Source organism: Dromaius novaehollandiae, chromosome 3 (genome assembly GCF_036370855.1).
Source record: "Dromaius novaehollandiae isolate bDroNov1 chromosome 3, bDroNov1.hap1, whole genome shotgun sequence".
Lineage (NCBI taxonomy): Eukaryota > Metazoa > Chordata > Aves > Casuariiformes > Dromaiidae > Dromaius > Dromaius novaehollandiae.
Genome location: NC_088100.1, coordinates 63,217,901 through 63,224,093, shown reverse-complemented (window position 1 = coordinate 63,224,093; position 6,193 = coordinate 63,217,901).

Genomic DNA, 6,193 nt, shown 5'->3' with positions numbered 1-6,193 from the left:
TTGTGAAGCATCAGGGCTTGTTAAAGTGCTTGTTATCCTCCTCAGGAGAAGCAAACATGAAAAAAAAAAAAAGGAGCTCCTAGAGCACCTATGACCTCTCCTTACCTCTCATCTTTTACCTCTGAAAGAGAAGAGTGAAGAAACCTGCAAATGCCTGTCTTAGTAACAGGCCAATGTCCTTGCAGGGTGGATCAATTCATTTCCATTAGCGTCACCAGTGGAAGTGGAGCAGTGATCTAATCTACACAACCTTTTATCAAAGAGCTTGCCTTATTTTCCTCCACCGAGCTTTTTCCTTGAGTCCCTTGCCAAATTAACCTTGAAGGTATAAGATGACTTTCCAGACCCTAGCACTGTCTGTAAAGAAGCTGTTTTTCATTTTTAAATGCTACTGCAGGACAACAACACTCTGACATCATTCAATAAATGACATATTATTCTTCCTTCGTGTAGTCTTCAGATAAGCAAGGTCCTGCTCATTATGCTAGGTGCTTTATAGTCATATACACAATATAAATAGAAATGATAATATGGGGCTTCACATTACTGTAGCCAGCCTCCAAGAGGCAGATTCTGCTTCTTTTACTCATTCCAAGTATTACTTACTACAGGAATTAGTAATTTCAGCAAGACTACTGCCAAGACAAAACACTACACTGCATGTATCCCCTCCCCACCATCCCAGCGATGAAAAAAGACCTCTAGTGAAATTGCTAGGACCAGTTGTACAGGTGACACCTTATTGAAGGGACGAGAGGTCAAGGTGTTGCCAAGTGAGAACAAAGGTTTTTGAATTTGTCCCTTAAGGGAATGTGATTGGAAAGGTGCCTTTGGTGATGGGCATAAAAGAAATCTAGAAACAATTGAAACAATTGGAAGGTCTCTAATGAAACAATGTTCTCTAGGAATACCAAGAACAAAGCATGCATTATATTATTTATTTGCCAGATTGGCTAGGCATGGCACCTGGAAACACACACTAGGAGTTTGCACAGAAACTCTAATTTTCCTTTAAAAGCATATTAGACAGAACTCTCACCTCTCGTTCATTCTACCTTCACCCCATCTGAAGAAAATAAAAAGAAAATTCTTCATTGTCCTTTGTCTTTATTTATAACTTTTGGGTACATTTGAGAAACACTTTATGTGTTATAGGAAATAAGTGGCCACTTATCTTTTCTGGGAAGAGCCACTTGAGTTGACTCAGCTGATTCAGCCCTGTGGAGAGCAATGAAATATGAAAGAAAATTTTCCATCCAGCAGATACAACCATTGTAATTTGCTGTTTGTTTGGAAATAGCTGCTTCTTTCCTAACTGGCACTAGTATCATGAGCTGTTCTGTGTTCTCTTAAGAAATATGTTTCTTAAGAGCAAATAAACTTGAAGACACAAGACTAAATGAGCCCCCTTTTGGGAGAAAAAACTGTGTGCCCAGAATATCAAAGGTTTTCATAACCTTGAGGCAGGCAACATCCAGAGATGGGGATTAGCAGAAGAAATAGTGAAAAAAAGGGATGAGAAGGGCCAAAGATCAGAAGCCACCAAGGTTTTTCCTGCTTAGATACAGTGGCACTGGTCTCCATTCCACCAGTCAGCCCCTCTCTATTTTATTCCTCTGTCAACTGGTAAAGCTTAAACAATTTCTGAACCAAGTCTAAATCTCCTTCCAAAAAAGGTAGCTCATACACAGCTATTTGGTCCGAGCAGGCGTCCTCTGATGGCCTGATGGTGCAAGTCCCATCACACTGCCTGGACAGGGCGAGGCAGCTTCTGAACTCTGATTAGAAATGCAGTCTGCTCCCACTTCTTTTTTTTCAGCTTGCAATTTTTTTGGCTTTCAGAACCAGTTTACAAATTAACAAAGGGAAAGATCAAGACATCTCCAGGATGCTCTACTGTTTGGATAGAACATTAAATACAAGTACTGGCTAATATACTTGGTGTACTTCAGCAGTACATGAAAAGTGAAGATTTTTTAGAATGTAATAAGATCACCTGTACACTCAATTCTGAAAGCCTTTTATTGCATTTCTTTGGCTAGGCCTTGAGATCACACAGAGGTCTTTCCATTAAGAGAATACACTGCAGCCAAAGAATCCAATGCAGCTGGATCAATGCTAATTACCTGATCATAAATGGTTAAAAAGGAAGTAGGCAAAGTGAAAAGGAGAAGAGAGGTAAACAGGGAACATGTTGCTCTGCTGGCTTTATTTTTTGCCTATGTTCAGAGCTATCAGAAACCCTCCAGGAAACTGCAGATGCTTGGAGCAGTAGTCTCCAGTGCTACACAGACAACCGCTTACTTGAATGGATACTTTTCATCCTGGGAGTAGCCCCACTAATGAACAGAGATAACCATATACAATTTGCTCTCAGTACTTGATGCATGCCACTATGAAGTCTGACTGTGTAGGCTTGGACAAGCTATAGCTGCATTTGGACTTACCCGAGGAGACGATCTGGGGTGGGTTTTAAAACCCTCTCTGCTAACTGTCTCTGCAACCACCCTAGACAGGTAGGAGGAGCTGACACGCTCCTGGCTCCCAGGCAGCACTGCTGCGCCTTCTTTTTAGCTGCTTCAGAGCCGGCCAGAAATTGCAGCAGTCAGGAGAGCCAGTGCATTACCCCCCGGCCCAGGCGGGTGCTGCGAGGGCTGCCCCACAGCGTGAGCCAGGGTGCTGGGGGCCAGCTGATGTGGAGGCACCATCTGGATGGGGAAGAGGCAGCCTCCTCCTGCCCCCCTCCCCGTGAACAGGAGCCACTTCTTCTGCTGGAGCTGCTTCTGCCCCCAGCAGTCATGCTGGGAAATTGGTACCACAGGGGACTGACTGCAAGTTTTGTAGCAGGCAGGTGAAAGACTGAGGACTGCAGGACTTCCCTGAGGCAGTAAAGGTGTTTTACATGACTGCCTGTTGCTAGTTTATGAATATCACTGCACAAAGAGATTGGAAACTTGGGGATATGGGGTAAGATAGAGAGTGTAGAATAGTTTAATGAAAGGCTCAGACTGGTCAGAGAAAGATGTGCTGATAATTTAAATCCAATGGAAAGAAAAAAGTAAAAATTTTAATTTGACACTCTTCACCTCACAGCTTGAGGGGAGAAAGGAAATATATAGGAGAGGGGAGGACTGCAGAGGAGGAGAAGGGGGAGGCCTTAATCAACATAAGCACCTCATAGCATGGAAACGATCTTAGATGCAGGGTGTTTGTCTGTGAGGAACCAATTTTTGTTTTTAACTTGCTAATAAGTTGAAAGAAATAACTATAAAGGCAGAGAACAGAAGGAAAAAAGAAAAGGGCCAGTAGGAGGAAATCAGAGTGGAAGCCGAGAACGAGGGAGGAAAAGGCACCTTTTTCTCAAGCTGAGGGACAAACTGAGACGTGCACAGCACACGTAGGAAGGGGGCAGATGCGCAGGGCACAGGTACCGCAAAAGGAAAATTTGCTCGCCATGCCAAGTATTGGTGATGTTAATGTGCATGTTGACAGGCACTTGAAGAGGAGCCAGTGCTTATTTTCACTGTTGAGACTACTGCTACATCGTCTGTTATGCTCTGATTTCCTTTTTGAATGTGTTTGTATCTGTTTGTTTTACATTTTTGTGTGCCAAGTGTATAGTGACATTTTACACAACTCTGTTCTCCACCAGGAAGATTCTGGAGAAGAGTCTTGGACAAAGCCCACACTTAGCCCTGCCTGATCAAGAGGTGCTGGCACTCGTGTCAAACCGACTCTTCCATGCCAAGTACCTCTTTTCACAACAAACACGTAATAGCACCAAGTTTTGCAGTGTGACGGGAATGGGAAACCAGTTGTTTCATGAGCTGCTTGAAACTTTTAGGCATTTTATAAAATGACTGAATGAAAACCAGTGTAATGCAGTGCTAGAAGACCAGCCAGTTCACTGAAAGCAACCTCCACCTTCTTTTCCTCATTCCACTAACTGGATGACTGAAATAGTCATTTGTAAAATCAGTGAAAATTGTGGCCATTTTTCAAAATGACTGATTTCACATGCAACTCATTCAGACGTACGAAGAGTAGGAAATTGCACAGGGACCATTTCTGCTGTATGAAATATAACTTATCAACATAGTCTCTCCTATTACATGGTGAATTAGACTGAAATAATAGCCAACAGCAACTGAAATGCAGAGAGCAAGTCGGTGCCTTTTTTCTCAGCTTTGACTACCTCTAGATTTGACTTCACATTTTAAAGAAATTGTCTTCCTATTCTGGGTCTACTACTATATATTAATCTGTGGCAGCAGTGTCTTGAAACTCATTCTAATGTGCTATCAAGCCTGAGAAGGTTGGGAACTGTTGAGAACTGAGGGGAGGGAGGAAATGGGGGAATAGGATGTCTCTGATGTGTGATATTCTGCTTTGGCAGATACCAAAATACAAAATTGCTCCTTACTCTGTGGACCCAGTTCATGAAGAAAAAGAAAAGCCCATCCTCAGCTGGCATCCTTCTCCTCACTGAAGGTGCACAAGAGGGAGGGGTTGTGTTCCCAAATGATGCCTCCTGTTCTGCTTCCTGCACTTGAAAGTGCTTCAGGTGCTTCTCCATCTCTACTACACCATCCTTCTGGATGCAGGCCTCCTAACTGAGCATTTAGGTGAGACAAAAGGAAATTTACCTGGTGACTCTAATTTGCATGGCCATGTCCTTTTGCAAAGTGTGGAAGTTTGTCTGCTATTCATCAGTACAGATTGCTTTGTGTTATGAACCTGTTTGTTATTGCAACAGATAAGAAAAAGCCAAGAAATGCTATGGATCTCATCCAAGAAGGGACTTCTGTGGTCTTCTAGTTCATATTACTTAAGGAAATACTTAGGTAGGTATTTAAGTAAACCTGAGAACTCCTGCTCACCTCCTTCCAAATCCTGAAAGTACCTAAGCTTTGTGACAGTCTTGTTAGTCCGGTTTCCTAAGGAAATAAGTCCCTGAGATTGTACTGTCTGTCTGCCTTCTCATGATAGCTTTTGAATCCTTGGAAGAATTTCCATCATATTTGGAAGATGGTTGAACTCTCAGTGATAATTCCATTCCTGTGGGTTTCATGAAAAGTGAGAGTGTGACACTTAAGGCTGACTGAAACCCTGTTCTGTAAGGGGCTAAAATATCCAAACATCTGCAAGGGGGTGTTAGTTATCACCCAGGATCTGTGGGAAACCTTTGCAATGCCTAGAGTGGCAGCTGGACGCCAGAGAATACATAACAGCATTACACATCTATCAGGCAACTGAATCCCACCTCTACATTGCGGTCTGCTTGCTCAGATAAAACCCACCCCATGCATTCTTCCACCATATCCTCTGGTGATGATTCAGCCTGCCAAATATTCCTAGAATATATTTTGCACACAAACAGATGAGTGAACACCTTCCTAAGATAGTTGTGGCTAACTTTCTTCAAAAAATATCACTGAAGAAGGACTTTTAACCACATTAGCTTAGTATAACCACCTTTTCCCAGCAAGTGAGGGACCTGTAGAGATGCATTTTAAGAAGTGGTGTGGTTTGGTTTCCAGCCTTTCCCATTAGCTTGTTCTAGGTAGCAATTCACTGAGCAAGCCAATGTTAGGAAACGCCTCTCCTTGGTGTGCTGTTTTGAAGTAGACATTTGTCTCCCTTTACTATCTAGGGAGTCCAGAAGTCTAACATTGAACTCTTCACTGGAGGGTCAGCAACTAATTGCTAGATACTGCAGTACCTGAAGGACATGACAGTATGGCACTGTTCTGTATGGACATAACCTATATCTTTTACTGCAGGCAGCTCTCAGTTGCTATATAAATTGTCTTGCTGGTCAGTAATATTTTATCTTTGAACCAACAAAGGCTCCTCCAGCACTGAGAGAGACCACAAGTAATATTGAAGAAGATAGCTAGGTCAAATAATGTAAAATTGGAGTAACTAAGAGTAGAATCAGAATGCAGAACCTCAGCTGGTGTATATTTAATTTTAGCTGAAAAGATGATCCTGTTTATTGGTGATGCAGAAGTGATCAGTGGCCATTTGTCCTCATATTCTTGGTAGAAGGGTCAGCTAGAGCTCCTACAGCTTGTTTTGAAATCCTTAGAATAGGGTTTTGGCAGTAAGAGTAGCAACTTTATTGTTAAGCAACATTATTTTATTGCTATATGCCTATAGTGCTATGTATGCATGTATATTTTTATATACA